Source organism: Varroa jacobsoni, unplaced genomic scaffold (genome assembly GCF_002532875.2).
Source record: "Varroa jacobsoni isolate VJ856 unplaced genomic scaffold, vjacob_1.0 scaffold_1092, whole genome shotgun sequence".
In the NCBI taxonomy this organism is placed as follows: domain Eukaryota; kingdom Metazoa; phylum Arthropoda; class Arachnida; order Mesostigmata; family Varroidae; genus Varroa; species Varroa jacobsoni.
Genome location: NW_019213994.1, coordinates 517,462 through 534,436, shown reverse-complemented (window position 1 = coordinate 534,436; position 16,975 = coordinate 517,462). Strand labels below are relative to the sequence as shown.

General features: G+C 45.0%; 1 long non-coding RNA gene across 1 annotated transcript; it reads left to right on the top strand.

The window, feature by feature from the left end:
* Window positions 1–1,484: 1,484 nt before the first annotated feature.
* On the top strand, window positions 1,485–3,421 carry LOC147752673 (uncharacterized). The gene is made up of 3 exons (XR_015313487.1): window positions 1,485–1,811; window positions 2,465–2,733; window positions 3,137–3,421. It is a non-coding gene; the product is annotated as an uncharacterized LOC147752673 (long non-coding RNA).
* Window positions 3,422–16,975: the final 13,554 nt, after the last annotated feature.

Sequence of the window (16,975 nt, the reverse complement as noted above, 5' to 3'; positions counted from 1 at the left end):
TGGGTTACAACTTCAAACCAAGCCATTAGTAGAAAGGCATGTAGGAAATTTATTTTAGTTAACTCTTTTAGTATTGAATTAGAATAGCTCTCCTGGGTATTCCTCTGCTGCCGCCTGTACGTGAGCAGCTGTCTACGCATAGGGCATTCCTACTGATTCCAGACCCTTTTGTCCCAGCTATGCAATGCTATGAAACTTGACCTCAAAGCAGACTTAGTGCCGAAGCATGGAATCGCAGGTCTGCAAAATTGACTCCCGAAATGGCCTAAACATACCTCGTACTACACATGATAACAGCGAAGAGGTATGCGTTAAGGGTAACCTGGTAGTAGGCAGAGCGTAGGACCAGGTTTTTTAACGCCTATCTACCTTCACGAAGTTCATATGATTAAACCAGGCCCGGTCAGCGTCCATAAGAGAGGAAAGACTCTCTCTGTCTCTCCCTGTGCCCGTCTGCTTTATTTTGACGTTCCCTCGCTCCGCCTCTCCTAATGTCTGGTCCATTTCCGCTTTTCTGGTCCAAAGTTTTAGAGCTTAACTCCTCGCTTTGCGTTGAGTTGCTATTCTGACTAGGATAACATACGGTGTTGTACATAATCATAGTATAGGAATTTCGGATAGGTTGTGATTTTTTTCCGTCGGAATCAGGTTAGCTTGCCGGTTCGTGATTGTATGTATGTATGTATGTTGTGGACGTACATAATGCCGCACGACAGCAGATAGTATCTTCCCTTGCGTATCGGTAGCTTTGTTCCGATTCAATTCGGAGTGTTTAGTGGCTCTCTTCCAAACTACACACAATATACGTGTTTATTGCGTGGTGATATTTGATTATACATAGGTAGTTGTATAAACACGCACTTGTACGGTTGATCAGTGATTAGCCGGTTGGCGTCGCATATATTCAGATCCAAAAAGAGCAAAAGGTACGTTCGGGGTTCATACATTACACTGCTTAATTTTTTTTTATCCTGCTCCTATCTAAATACAGATAAATACTAGATAAAAAAAAAAAGGTAGCATTAAGCCATATTGCTCATATCATGCCTCATTTAGCAATCATCAAAATCCAAATACAAAGAAGCGCTAAAAACTATTCTATTGGAGCAGTCGGATAGAATTAACGAAATGGCCAAAGCGGTTTTACATAGCATTTCGCAGCTATTATCGATTCTTTTCGAAATTAAACTGTTTGTCGCCTTCCTCGGGCTGGTAACAATCTTACTGCGTAACCATATGTTTTACAAATGATAACAGCAATAGAAGGCGAACCAACAGCTTCGATTAGAATTCTATTCCCCGTCTATAAAAGGACATTTGGCTCCTTTTGGTCGGGTAAGTTTTTGCATCCAAAAATTGCCAGAAAAAACTGTTCACACACTGTATTCTATTCTATAAACTTGATATAAACTAGATGCTGTTTAAACATGAACCTTACCTTAATAGTCGTGAATCTGTTGTTGCTTTCTGCTTCATCAGGCCAATCTAAAACAGACACCTCAAGCAATGAAAAAAGGCACAGCATACAACATTGTCGCAGGACTCTATGTCGGTCCTTCATTCGTCTTCGCATGGCCGGCTCTTTGATGTAAGCCAAAGTTGGGCTTCAAAGTGGCTTTTGTTGCTGTAAAAGTATTGTACGTGAATTTTTCTATGGCCTACGTTACTTTGGTCGGGAAGGACGGCCTCCGCGGGCGCTTGCTTTCTGACTGCATGCGTGCGCGGATCTGCGGTGTTTTCCCCCTAAGGCCTATTAGCATTACCTCTGTTGAGCCACGCCATACCTCTCAAGCGGGCCGCTCTGTTTACAGGTACGTTCTTTGCTGCTTTCCTTTTCTGCTTATACTTTCAGCTGTAGGGTCATAACTGGAAGATAACACAAGCGCAACCAATTTTTGGTAAAGCGCTCGATCGATTGTGATCCCCATTTGATATCAATGTAACCAGTTATTTTAACGCTCGTTTGCAAGTCACTGTACATGCCCTTCCTGTACTCCCTTAAGCCTCAAAGGACGTCCTCGAGGCTCTTCTAAAATCCCCCAATCTGTTCATTTGGACAATAGGCCTAAACTGGCGACAAGTTCCAACGGCGCTTACAGGGGCAATTGTCGAACGTTAACGTATACTGTTTGGCTAACGCGAAAATGGGTGGCAATGTCTGTTAATGTGCAGGACGTATGAATACTGACTCTTAGTGCCCTCAGTGGGAGCTGCAGCTGCACTGATCATAGTAAGTTTCCGACGGCTTCTTAGCACACTGAGTAACAAACGGGTGTACAACGAAATGAGTTAAAGATGGCCGGATTGAGTTACAGGAACTTTATCCACTGCATGCGTACTTATGTAGATCTATCGAAACATGTACTCATGAGCCCGACCGTTACATATTTGATTTAAGACGTTTTTTTTTTAATATTTTATCGAAAGCACCCTCCTAGCCAAATGGGTACATCTCATTTTCCAGGTAAATGGGGCCTACGCGTTTGAGTGCTTCTAGATCATCGGTGCGCTGCACCTGCTTAGCCGTCTCTGCTTTGCTTAGCGACAACTTAGGGTCGTGTACTTCGTTGTTGTCTTTGTTCTGCTCTTCACGCTTGTCAACCCCCCATGAAAAAGAAATTTGGCGGAGGTCAGGCAGAACCATGTACGTTTGGATATAGCCTTCGAGAGGCTAATGATAAGAGTAGTGGCATTCGTGGAAGCTCACAACGCAGGCAATGACAGGGGCGGTAGGTGCGTTATCGTTTCGAGGTTGTCCTAAATTCGCTAGGCCACCTTGTATATTTGCATGTACCTTTTTCTATTTTCGGCCATGGCCAGCATCGTCAGCATGTTCGCATTTCCGCATTCCGTGAAGCTCCGACATTGTTCTCTATCTTTCAAGGTGCTTCAAGTAAGTCATCAGTCTAGCCTAGATTAGGCCGACTTAAACACCCGCTCATGACGGTGCCCTGGAAGCATCCTGTATCTCCCTACCTACCGACCGGCTTTTTCAGCTCAAGCAGTGTATTTACCTTTTTTTTTTTCAGCCTTGCCATCATTGCTAGTCGCTCACTTTGCTTACTCTCTCATTGTTTAGCAAAATTTGAGAGGTGACTGCTTTTAACAATGAATACTTGTACTTCTTCGACAACAGATGAAAGAGGAATGAATGAAGAAGCCAACGGTGCTGTTGCAGTAAGCAGGCGGACAAAAGAACCATCTCTAAGAAGCCAACTTGCTGCTAGAGCCTTTTCCGCTAGGGCCTTGCGAGCCCTAGCGGGTAAGGGAGCAAAGCGATGTGGGGCAAACAACCAGAGTAGGAAAAGTGAGGCAGCGACAAGCCAACGTAAACTGCCGCCGCGGCATCCACAGCTCTTACGGTAGCGGCAGGGGCTAGCAGATGACGGATGACAGAAATGGAATAAAAATTGAAAAGAAATTAGGTTCAAATTCTTTTACGTTCTTGGCAACCTTCTGAGGATGGGAAAAGAAGCGAGCCAGCCAGGCCGACCAGGCCAGGCTTTCAAAGATCTGCTCTTATGTCTTTCCGGATGTTCGCTTGACTTCAGTCGCTGCCGCTGTCACCAACAGCTTTTTCATTGAGAATTCACACAGTCGAAAAGGACGTAAAGTAGCATGCGACCTCCTTCGTATTTCTTTGCGTTCCGAAGTGCTGCCGTGGCTCGGTGGGGCTAACTCAACCGCTTTTTGGACCGTCGTAGGCGTCTCTTTCAGCGTTCGCTTGCTGCTGGCCTAATTTTTCGTCGAGTCATCGAGCTAGTGTTTGCCCGGCTGCTGGTCCACTGCTACTGCTGTGGTGGACGCTCTGAGAAGGCTTTGGTTAACTAGAGAAAAAAAGGCTGCCCGACACTGGTGCTTTCGTATCGCTTAGAACAGAACGACATTTGTTTAAGAACCATCAAACGGCTCCGTTAGATGATAGACACTAGCAGTCGTATCCGCCGATCGAGTTATTGCTGTTATCGGTTAGCTTAAGAGTTATCAGTGCTCTAGAACGATGATCGTGCTGTCATCCCCTTTGCTGATGCTGGCTGAAGGACGTCAAGGAAAAAAGATCTAAAGAAGTGAGAGAAAGGAAGTGGATTACGGGACCATATCCCGAACACCACGACAACGAACTACAGCGTCTGAAGTCCAAGCAAAATACAAATCAGACTTCTTCGCCAGCCAGCCCTCATCTGCCGTACGGCGCAGTCCCCCGTAGAGTTAGCGTGGGTTAACCTCACTAATGCTAACCTCTAGTACCGGAACGCAGCTTACCCAAACAGAGCGAATGATATGATTTTGTCGCACTTTTAAATGTAATATGTGCGTATTCACTGAAGTGCCTTTTGACACCTCAGACCCATTTTCTCGGTTCTTTTACTTTTCCGTTGTTTTTTCGCTAGTTCATTATCTATACCTCTATTACGATTTCTACTCATGAAGATGACACGCGCCTCATGCTCTTTCCTTCCAGTTTTCTCTGCTCTCTTGTGTTAAATGAAATGCGGCCAAATTTGAGGAGCACATATTAAATGCAAACGTTGACGTTCTTTTAGCAGAAAAAGGCGTACTATGTACGCTACAACTAGGCAAGCTTCCATTAGCTTTTATATCATTCCCTATTGCTGCCCCAATGGCTAATCGAGGGGGCATATTGTCATGGGTATATGTTTTCGGGTCAGGCTGTTTGTACTGAAGGAATGTGGAACAGGAAAAAAGAGACATAAGAACACTAAAGCTTAAGATAGCGTTACAGACAAGACGCTAAGTACAGACAAGCAAAAAAAAAGTCAACGGAAGTAAGAATAGAGTGCACATAATACAGGGTTGTCAAAATCAACGACGAACACAGTGTTTTTCCTTTTGGTCGATTTCCTTGCCACGAAAACGGTGACTGGCGTAAACTGAAAATAGGTACTAAACTTGCTTATTTTATGGTTATCGCCGCTAATATGAACATCGTTATTATTATCTTAAAGAGATGTTCCTTATATAAGTTCTTTCTGCTATTTATGGGTATACGTGCTCTGCCAATTGTAAAGACAAACCGAATAATGAACTAATCTTTATGGACGCTTCTTAGAAAGCGAAAAAACAAGTTCCAAAAAAACATCGGCTGGAGCACAAATCTACTGAGCACAAACAGTTGCGCAAGATACTCTTGTACGTTGCCTGAATTGCTTAACTGTCGTACACAGTCCGAGTGCTCTCTCGCGGAGACATGGAGCCCGTTATGACTTTGTGGCTGACTTACGTAAGGCGCGTTTATCACACGTGCCGATCATATCAACTTCGGCGCCTCTTCTCAGCGGTGCAATAAACCATCATGGAGAAAGAAAGAAACCTTGATTCGCGAGTTCTTCATACCCTAGCGCCGTCTGTGCAAAAGAAGGACGAAAACATAACGAAATCCCGTGCAGCAAGACACTAATTTGAAAAGGTCTCCGCTACAGAAATGTCATTTATATTGCTTGATGCTTATAGCTGAACGTTAGACACGCTGCTAATGACTGCTGTTATGACCATATCGATAGATACAACCGATCTTACAACCAGATTGCCGAGGCAATTTCAAACGACACTTGCGCCTGAACTTCGTTCTTCCTTGACCTAGAGTTGGCAAAGCCTCACACCTAGAGATAGCACAGATTCTTAATAGCTTACCACGAATCATCGCTGTTGTTATTGCAGAAGTGTATAACAGTACGTGTGTCATCTGGCGTAATACGGTTCGTTTCCATCGAGGAACAAATGACCCAAAGCTGGCCATATAATTTTCACGGTCGAGCATGCGAAACTATGCATTAAACACACAGTTATCGATATTCGGTGCGCTTCGAGGATTACTGCATCGATATTCAATGACACATTACGATGTGTTGGACACTATAAATACCTGCAGGCTTCAGCGCTCGAGGCACTAGCCAAATTAATATGGCACACGAATCGGGATTTAGGGAAGGAGTTTATATGCACTACGTAAGTTACGTGGCAATTGTGTGAGATGATTCCCTTTACTGGCTTTTTTTACGCTTACAGACAACTCACAACGATGTGATTACTATTACTCGTATCGGTTGTAGCGTATGTCATATAGACGTACGTACGTCGCCGCTATTACGTGCGTAAAAGTGCAGCATTACAAGCGTACTATGGTAATAATATTTTTCCAATATAAATTCCTCAGGTGACCTTCTGTTCTTCATTTGGCGTCAAGCTAAGATACATGCTGGCTATATGATATATGTCTGCCGGCGCAGTTAGCACGGTAGGTCTCTGCCACGGTGCCCGCCATCAGTTGACATGCTAGCCCTCGGTAGCTTGCCAAACCTCCATTGCCTTATCGCTCACTGCCTTCATTCTAACCGCTCTGCCTTTGGCTGCTCTCCCGGAAACGCCGGCGAAAATTTGAAGAACGGCTATAACACACACACCGGAGCATACGCGTTATAAACATGTCGCCTATAGCATGTCTCTATCATTTCTAATCATCTGTCTAACCGAAACCTCTCGTCAGCGGTAATAATTTTTCAACCATTGGTAGACGTAGGATGGCGATCATTTGCCGCCTCCTTTAGCCGCTTTATTTCAGGTTCTACCGTCGCAAGAAGGCTACTTTAGCACAATGGTTTTATTTTCAACACAACAGCAGCCCGAGCGGCCGGCGCGCGAAATCAGCCTTTAGACAGACCTGAACATGGACACGTCTTAAAATATCGTTTAGTGAACGTATTGTGTAATGTAAGTGTGATGGTACCTGTGTTGTCGTATGAGATTCTTGTTGCTATGTAAATATTTTTGTATTATTAGCGTTATTATAATTATTACATTATGAAATATCGGCCTGGCAGCAGCCATCGCAGTCTTAGCAACGACAACAGCATATTTTACGAGCATCAGTAACAGTCGACGCGCACCACGTAAGCGACAGACAGACAGACAGACATCGGATCGTTGAGTCGAGTCAGGTCGACCGACCAACCAACGTAAGGTAAGTCGTCGTGTCTTCGTCGTCGCGCTACTGGTGAAGGCTGCACCCGATATTTATCAGGGCACACCGGTTTAAGCGAGTATGCTATGCGACAGGATGGCGGGACAGGACTTTCACACGCTCCAGTGTTAAGCGAACTGACCGAGCTACGGATGGAATGACCGTCGCCCCGTCCGAAGAACTAACGGACGGACGGACGAGCCTGTCACCGGACAAAGTTAGCATCGTGCTGTTAACAAACACCGTGCTGGCCTAGGGTCGAAACAAGACGGCTGAAGCGATGGGCCCTATGTGCAGAAAGGACGATGCGAAACAACAACGGATGGCAAACAGCCAGGTGAAGAGTTGCCTGCCATTGTACAAACTAACGTTTAACGTTATCGCCTTTGCTTGTGTGTTGGTCGTCGATGGGTCGGTCGGTCGGTCAGTCGGTCGGTCGACGGATATTGTCATCTAAACCGAACAACACGTTGGTCTCGCAGAAAATGTCGATCAGTAGTACAGTTAGAATCGCGCCGTGAAGATGTATGCAGGAAAAACTGTTTCAGTAGCCACCTATGGGATGCCCTACAACTGTGGCGACGAGTATTGTTGGTGTCACAACTACGACGCCGGAGGCTAAATCGTCGAATCAACCGTTTTCGTTTTTTCACACAATGCCCCGATCTTTCTCGCTCTCGCTTACTCTATTTTGCTTTCTTGTGCTGACTGCAGAAGTTACCACCGGAAAAAAGGAAGAAGGACCGTTTTTAGCCGCTTCTCTCGCAGAACGTTTTAAATGATGTCGTTGTTAGGTATATTTACACTGGTATCAATTGCAGATTAGGATTCATAATGGCTAAGCCCAAAACCTATTGGCTGATGGCGAGGTTTCCCCGTAGATATCTTTACTGGTCAGCCCTCAGACTTAGATGGTCCCTACTTTACGCACTGGCCTCCTCTACTGTAAATATAGAGGCGTAAATTATTTACTGATGTGGAAGTATTTATGGTGGCAGTACACGAGCTGGCTACGATTAACACAACATCCTTAGAAAAAACCTTGGGGATACCTGAAAGGGTTAAGCGTATACAAGCACAGTAACATATGTATTTTAAGCAAAGCGCACGGTAAAAAAGCTCCCTTAGAGCGAAGTAAACGGCCTTTCTTTCATCGGGTACGAGAATATCACCTATATCAGTTTACCTACAAACGCTAATACGAATTGACCTATTAATATTTTAATTAATTATTAGGATGTTTGCATTGAATTGTTTACGTTGTACATACGTGGAGAAACGGTCACATAGGCAAACATTACTGCCAACAGGTTATATTGCATTTACGACGCCAGACTTGACGTGAACAAGATTCAAATCTACCAATATAGAATGAGGGAGAAATATAGAGAATGAGAGTTTATATTTTCTGAGGCATTAAACTTTTAACACGAAATCTATTAAATAGCCTCTTCGATCATGCCGCATCGACCACTGCAGGTCAATTCCGTCGTACGCATAGACATATGTCTTCGGGTTTATAAATGCAGATTTTTGTATATTGTCCCAATTTTGCGTCTGCCTGCTGCGATATGAAAAGTTGCGGGTATAGGAGCACATTTGCATTTTTTTAACAGTTACTTCCTCCTGAAGTTGTAATTTAAACCCATTCGTTCCGAAGTTCCCGTTATGGCTTAGACAACTCCTATTGGGCGGGTCTCAAAGAAATGGGGGCTCATCTTGCTGGTTTCCTGTCAACCGAACTGTCGGCTGAGTGCATCGGTGGATTTGAACTTGATCCCAGAGACCGATTGATAGCACACTGAGTCGAAATTAGTGCGCACAACAAGTCCTTTCGGCCTGCTTTAACGTTGTCTGCTGCGGATCCAGCCTCTCTACCGGCTGCATTTGGTTCAGTCCGCCCCTTCCAGAGTTCGTAACGGCCGTCTATTTGCTTGCTTGCTCACTCTCAGCAGCGGAAGCCAATAAACACTCCGGTGTTCCTATTTTGCAGTGGCCAGGATTCCGCGAGTCCACGACCGAGTGAGCAGGCAACGCATAGCACTTCGAAAGGCAAACGTGGGGAAGTGCTGAATCAATGGAATCTCTTTGGAGCGCATTCCCGTTGCGACAATCTTTCCATGGTCCTCCATTTCCTAAGACATGAGCCGGTTCATGGCCGCTGCTCCCCCAAGCGACCTGGGTCTTCGTGCTCATCTTGCTTACCAGTTTCGCGGCGTACACACTCATTGCGCTGCCCCACTAGAATTGGATGTGGTAAATGAACGAATAAACGATGGACGCACGATATACATCTTTCGAGTTTCCCCGTTCTCGGCATAGCGTAGCAATTTCTCTTCGAAGGGACAAAGCATAGCTTGTCTTTCGTCTCTATACGTCCAATTCCTCATCTTATATGCTTACGGTGCGCTCCAATTTTACCGCGCACTTGTTCACTCGGCAACTCGACCTACTTGATCAATTTACGTTTGTCCACTGTCTTAGTTTTATACGTCTATTTGTCGGCTTGTCCAGACATTCATTCATTCATATAGCTGTCTGCCTGACTATCCGAAGCTCTGGTTTAGTCCAATTTCCGGAGTGCTCCGCATTTAGCCTTCGGGTTCTAAATCTCTGTGTGTTATTCTTTCTTTTTCTTTACCCTGCGTGGCGGCTCCTCCAGTATCTGTCTGCTGTAGCAGTCTGCAGGTACTGCAGTTTCCAACGTATTGGTTTGATGCTCTTTGCTTGTTGCTGGTGCTAACATTTGCTTCGACGGTATCCTTAGCTCTGTTTTGCGCTGCCCTGCTCCTATCGCCTCACTGCTATAGTGAAATTGTTTGCAGATCCCGAGCGACAGGCTCCTAGCGGCAGGCCCTGAGTGGCTCGGCTATAAAGGAAGAGCACTGCTAAAGAGACGGTAGTCAGTCGGCCCCTGCCTTAACCCCACCGACCTGAAGCGATGAGTCAAGCGTCCGGCGGTTCGTTTGCTGCCACTGTCACCGCTTGCAGTCGATGGCTGACAACAGAGCTTTTACGGGTGCCACTGCTAGGACAAAGCAGATCTTGAGGGGTTTCTTGGGACGGCGGGGAAATAGGAAAAGCAGAAGCTGCAAGGGCAGTTTGCCACCTCAGTCCTACCCATTTTTCCCAGTTCCTTTGGCTCCTGCTTTTCCGTTTTTGTTGTCCACGTTTGCCTCTTCCCGGTCTCTTTCGAGCTGGCTGGATAGCCAGCTGACCAGTGACTGACTGATTAGTCGGTCGGTTATCTCAGTGTACGTTAGATATAACCGCCCTTTAATCGTTCTTGGCTTTCCACCGGGCCAAGTTAACGGCTGGACAGATTTGCCAGCTCAGCCTAACTTGGCTGATTTCTGATGGAGGAGCTCTGCTCCTTTTCTTAGCAGCTTGGTGCGCACAGAAGCAAAGGAAAAAGACATAGAAGCTAGCCAGGAGCGTAACGGTCTGTGATCCATACGTCTGTGTATCTGGCTGTTCCATGTACCTCCAAGTTCTGGCACCACTGTTGCCACAGTTGTAACTATAGCCATTTCCAATACTGTTAAGCGATCAGTGAACATAGCGAAAAATGGCCGAGGTATCTAGCCGAGGTAGCCGTACCGAAAGATACAGCGCGAGCCACCTTATACAATACGTCGCAGTCAGCGCTGATGACGCTGGCATCGGCGCACGCTTCTATTTGTAATAGTGTAATGGACCAAAACAACAACAAACGTGTCCAACCAAAGCCGCTAATGCTATCAACGTCGCAGAAGCAGACGTCTTGCTTCGCGTGCGGCTGCTGCCATAATGACGGGTAACTACGTACATGACAACTCTCCGGTGAATTCCGCCGTATGAATTAAGTTTTATAGCAAAAAAAGCCAACAAATGGCTAGTTTGATAGATATGCGAATGCAGTAAAGCGACGAATAGTAGAAATGTGGGATGTGTGTTCCAGAATGACTCTTGTCAGCGTCACCCTGCTTATCGATTTGTGGTTTTGTGAGAAAAAAATCAAACAAGCCAGGCTTAAGAAGTCAGATCAGCGGTGAAACTCCTGTCATGTACATGCTAGTAGAGAAATCTCGACATTTTCGTTGTGTGCAGTATTAAGGACTCTCCCATGGAAGATGGATTTTGTCCCATGGAAGGACAGCTTACCTATTCGTTACGTGGCCCTCGACTATTAACAGCGTTTGTAGAATATAGGAAAGGACGGGAGCTAAACATAAAATTTGGACACAACGGTCAGTTTGTTAGTAATGAGCTTATTTATCTTGGATATATAGCGGCCGAACGGGTGTCTTTTGTAAATGCTCTCTTCCGTAAGTCGATATCGTAGCGTTCACTCGTTTCCGCTATAATGACACGCTCAAATATCCGTTGGGTGCCCGAATAATCTTCGACTCGCCGTTTGGAGCAGGGAAAAACGACTAATCGGGTATAGTAGTCGGGTTTGTATCTCACCGGAACGCCTTTGCGCTTGTAGTCGACTGTAGGCGTCAAAGTCATGACGTAGACGTTAGGAGGGTAAGTGCATTCGCCTTCTGACACAGACACCCTGCCGGGCAGTTAATTCCAATTGCTTGAATTTAGCGAAGCGGCGATCGCGAGTGCACACTTCAATGGTCTATTGTATCGATCCTTTTCGACTGTTTTCTTCTCTTCGTTCATGAGCCAAAACTTAATCAGTTTTCCAGCAAAGTTCAGCCGTTGTTGTGGCTGTATAAGCTGTGCGTATCGGCCAGCCTTGCCAAGATCGCTTTAGGTAATTTCGCCGCCCAATGCCAAACTAAAGTAAAATGTGACCTCGCATCTGTGACGCGCAGAAAAAATTATAACACTAACTTTAAAGTTCCTTTCGATCTTTGACGTTGATGCGGAAGTGGGTACTGAGAAAGAAAATAAGGTACTGAGTGACTTCGGTACTGCTACGAACGTAAAGAATCCAGTTGCTGTGTTGAGAAAGTCACACTACGCTCCTAAAAGCTACGCAGTAAATTTCTGAGATCAGTGATTGGTAGTACTGTATGATCGTTTGCATCGATGCCTCTGACGTAAGGAACTTGCCCATTGTCTAATCGGCCAATTGATAAAAAATGAAATGTGTATTAACCTGTAACGATACGACAGACGAAGCCATTAAGTAAATTAAGCTTTAGTTAAATATGTATACGTCGAGATAATCCAGAAACCTTGAAGGTTTCTATTGAGCTCGACCGAAAGATGTCGATGACACATCTGTGTTGTTATTAACGACTCTTTGCTTTCATTGCCATAATGGGTGATTACGCGTCAGTCTATGCCACACGGCATAAGTGGCAATAACTGCTGGAAGCAAACGATGCTGTGCAAATGTATACCTTTTCGTACACATAAACACACACATAAAACCCTAAGTTGACAACAGCGTCATATATCGTAGCGTCCTGAAGCAGCGTTTTGTTCTGCATGAGGTTGTAAATTAGTCGATTCCAACGTATAGAAAAATGTAACAAAAACAAGATCATCTCATCGATATTGCGGTACCTTACAGCCGCTTTGATCTCTATTGACGCCTACGAGAGCGCCACCGACTTGGAGCACTACAACCGTGTTCCTGTCACCGCCTGCTGTACGATACGTTGTAGAGGCTATGGATGTCATAGGACAGCCGTTGCTTCCTAATATGATTGGTGGCCCGACACGTAATAACGTTGACATTACCGACAGCATCGCGACGAGAACGACGGTCGAGGCGACCGACCATCGATCGACTAGCCTGATCGCAAATCCAAGATCCATGCTAACCAGCTCCAGCTAGATACATAGTCTACATTCCCGATAGCGGCAGAGATAGTCGCGGCTCAACTGATTCCAGTTGGTCGCCGACGTTGACAAAGATCTTGTGAATATACTCGGTATGTGTATTTGACCTTGTAATATTTGCGTCGGCATAATGAACATGTCATTGTTCGTCGTGATTGTATCCAGCGACTATGCTTCAGCTTCAACCTTAATTAAGGCGAAAGTCTGTGTAATGGAGAGGCGTTGTCCTGCTATGGCCACGACACACAACTGCCCACCTACCTATCCCACAGTAGAAGTAGTCGTAAATAACTTTACCATTTGATTTTGTTGCTCACATTGCGTTACCAATGTGTATGTGTTTTTTCGTGCAACAACAACAAAGCAACAAAGCAGTATAATACACAGGGGGGAATGCCGTTTACCCTATCAGGCTATGACAACGATGGCGATTATTATCCTTAAGATTGCCTGTTTCAATGGCGTTGTCGCCGTAACGGTGGCCGCAATGCCGTTGAGGTGACCGTATTGAATTTATGGCATGGACGGGAAGCAGCACGCCACTGCAATTCCAACCAATAGCCACTTTAGCTTGGTCTACTCAATCCGCTCTCGCTCGCTACATGACGACCTCCATCTTCGGCCTTTACCATGTCTGTATTGAAAGGAGTCAGTTCTTACCGGTGGATCGTCACTCTCGAACTGCTGGTGCTGTCTGCTTGGCAACGCATCTGCTCTAGACAAGTCTCTCCGATAACCCGAACTGTTTTGGTTCGCTGTCTCTAGCGGTATAAAACGCCGCTAATTACCGATGGTGTAAATCTTTTAGCGCTTCCCGCTTGTTGACACCCTTTCAGTTCACTGCTCGTTGTGCTAGACAACGAATTAAGCAATTGGAGTATCCGCTCTTAGTATAATTGTCCGTCTGTCTATCCACATGCTCGGCTCCATCCGCTATTTTTTGGGATTCGACGTTACTGCCTCGAACTGATCGGAACAAAGCTGTATCGTATTTTACGTTCGTACGCTAAAAAAAACGACGACGGCAAGAAGATGGCGTCGAAGTGTTTTTTGATGATTTTTCGAATGATTTTAGTGGCCGGCGCCGAAAGCCGAAAGCAGAGCACATTCTTCACACAAGTGAGCAGTAGAGGTAATCTTTAAAAAGGACACAAAGGCCAACCAGCAATTTCGCTTTGAAAAAACACGATGATAAACGTAAGCTGTGGTTGACCGAACAATTCAGAAGGCCTGTTCGGTAATTTAGTGGCAACATATATGTATACGGCCATTTCCTACATTATTCAGCTAACCAAATCAAATTGAGCTTTTATAAAACGTCGCATCTTAGTGGCATAAAAATTTACAAACTCTTGCGTACGCGGTGACATGCGAATCTGACATCTTAACGTGTCTTAGAGTGAGCAGTGACAGCTGGATCTATCTATAACTTCGTACGACCTATACAATGAGAAGGCTTGATCTGGCATTTTGTTATTCTATTGACTACTCGTACTCATATATGTCAAACGCTGTATGTCTGTTACACTGTGGTACAGCTGGTGATGATATGTGCTTTGTCTGAGGTCAAGCCGATCTGACTGGCAATCTATTTCTATAAAAACTTCATACGAGCACAATGCCGTCCACTCCAATACTGCTCAGAAGACCGTCTAGAAAAGATACAGATACCATGGGTAGCTTATGAGGGCTCAAGCTCTAAAGTTCGCGTACGATGCACAAGGTGGCACGTCGGAACGTAATATGCGACAGGGCCTTAGTTTAACCTATTTCATCTAAGTGTCACAGATGTAGTAAGTAGTTCAAAATGGATTTTGATTAGTTTGCGGCACATATATATTATATACATACATATTGAAGCACTAAATCCAAGTATATATTTGTGCAATCATATTAATTGTACTATCAAACACCATAATTATCATCAAAGTAAGTAATTTTAGTAGAAATAAACAGTTAGTATCAAGTTAAATCGTCACTAGAGAAACGCAGGACCGAAATATAAACAATATCTTTTAGTAGCGAACTAACGCTACAACCACAAATCGTTTGCCTTAACAAAGCATTCCCCTCTCGCAAGGACCTTCTATCCTGGTTCGATTCATTAGAGAGGAGTCAAACACCATTATGCTCAGAGCCGTTTAATATCAGGAACTTGCTAAGACCGTAACCTCAACATAAAATCTAACATGTTACAAACCCTTGTTTACGAGGCTCTGCATTTCCAGCAGCAATAAATGCTCGACCAAAATGCCGCCAAGTGGTATAGATACGATCATTACCAGTAGCGCCTCATGCTCTTCGTAAATAGGATTATCACCGTTATTATTATTGATGCTGTTATTTGGGACATCTTCAAGAACGTGCAACGCCGATTTCTGCGTTTCTCGTATTTTTCTTCAGCCCAGCTACGATGTCCTGCTCCTTTAGGAATAGCAACATTGAGACGAGCATCGTAGAGATCCGAATCGACGATCAGCGGCGAGGGCCGTAATGGGCACGGCCTCGTCACCATTCGTATATTTCCCGTACTATTTGTTCAGAGCCACAAGCAGTAGCAGCGGTGCAAGCGGACTAAGCGACGAAAGCAGGCCCTCCTGGACACTGCGCCGGCAACAGTTATAGTGGTAGCAGCTGATTAGCGGCGGTCACTATATGTTCACTAATGTGTAGAGCGGAATTATTATTAATGATCGATAATTTTTTGCTCTGGTTCGTGGTAATCGTCGCCGTCGGGGCAGACGACGACAGCGACAGGCACTCTGTGTTTCTGTGTGAGTCAGCTAGTTTGGGACGACTACCCATAGTCAGTGATAAAGTATGAAGCCCGCCTATCTGCCCTTCTGCTTCTATGTTTATGTACAATGGTAAATTCGGACGACACCCAATAACAGCCATCAGCGCAGCGGCTTTAGCGTCAGCAAGAGCAGCAGAGCGGACCGTCTGTAACGTCCGACGGTAGCTTTTTCGTTGTCGCCGTCACCAGAGGCAGCGGGTAACTTGGTCCCGGTTGCTTGTCCTGTGTATCGTCAGGTAAACCGCTGACCGTTTGACTAGACTTATCTCAGAAGTCTAGTCAAACGGAAGGCAAAAAGGCCGCGAGAGCAAGCGAAGATAAACGGAACACGATGCGATTTCCCTTACTGCTGTAGCTGTCGTCAGATCTCTTCCATGCATTTCTTTAATAAGAGTTGTACTATGGCCAGCAATACGGACCGTAGCAACAATATTGATGCCTGGGCCATACACATATTGGGGCCGTAGCAGACAGTGACATCATCGCAGCTCGCCTGTCATTGACTTGTGCTGTCCTAGGGATGAACTCATTCTTCCCGAGTGTTATATGTGCATTATTCGAAGCGGCTTTTTGTATCGAAACTGCTGCGGGTTTATTATACGCAATAAAAGTGATCAAGTGATAATCAACTTAGTGTATGCCCGGTTCCGTTCTTTCTGTAACTTTATCAGGTCTTTCGTCCTGGATAATATTTCGTATAAAGAAGGGAAAAAAAGAACTATTATGTTTAGTTCGCATATCGCGTACCGACAATCACAACAAGCTTTGCTCGCACATGTATACGATTGTTTATTAAACGAATCCGTTTCCACTATACTGAGAATGCTGACGACGACAGTAGCATTATCATTAATATACATTGAGGGATCGCTGTAGCTAGCGTGAAGTGGCTACTACCCTCTGTGCGTTTTCCTCCGATTGAAAAAAATTTCCCTGTCGTAAGAGCTTGCTGGTTCGCATCAGTCGCTTGGATAGAAATTGAAAGGCCAATTAATCCGCGTGCAGGATAAGCTGATATGCAAATACCGCCAGTGCATCGACCGATGGTTTCCATGGGACCTGGATGAGAGACGACGAGCTTTATTTAGAGATGTATGATGTACTCACGCTACAAAGTCTACCCGTCTAAGCACAGCCTGGTGACCGAAGTCGACGATGACAACAAAAACAATGTGTCTTTATGCGTCAGTAATTCTAACTGTAACGTAAAATGATCTAACGTCATCCATCCGTTCGTTTCATAGCCGCAAGGAGCATAGATTAGGAAAAGCGTCTGAGCACATTTGTGGGCCAGGCAAAAATATAGTGATACAATTGTAGTGAAGTGACTTGCCGGGTGTGGCTACACGTACTCGAACAGAGACACGTATAACAACAGCAAACATATATAGGTAAAGTATAAGCAACTC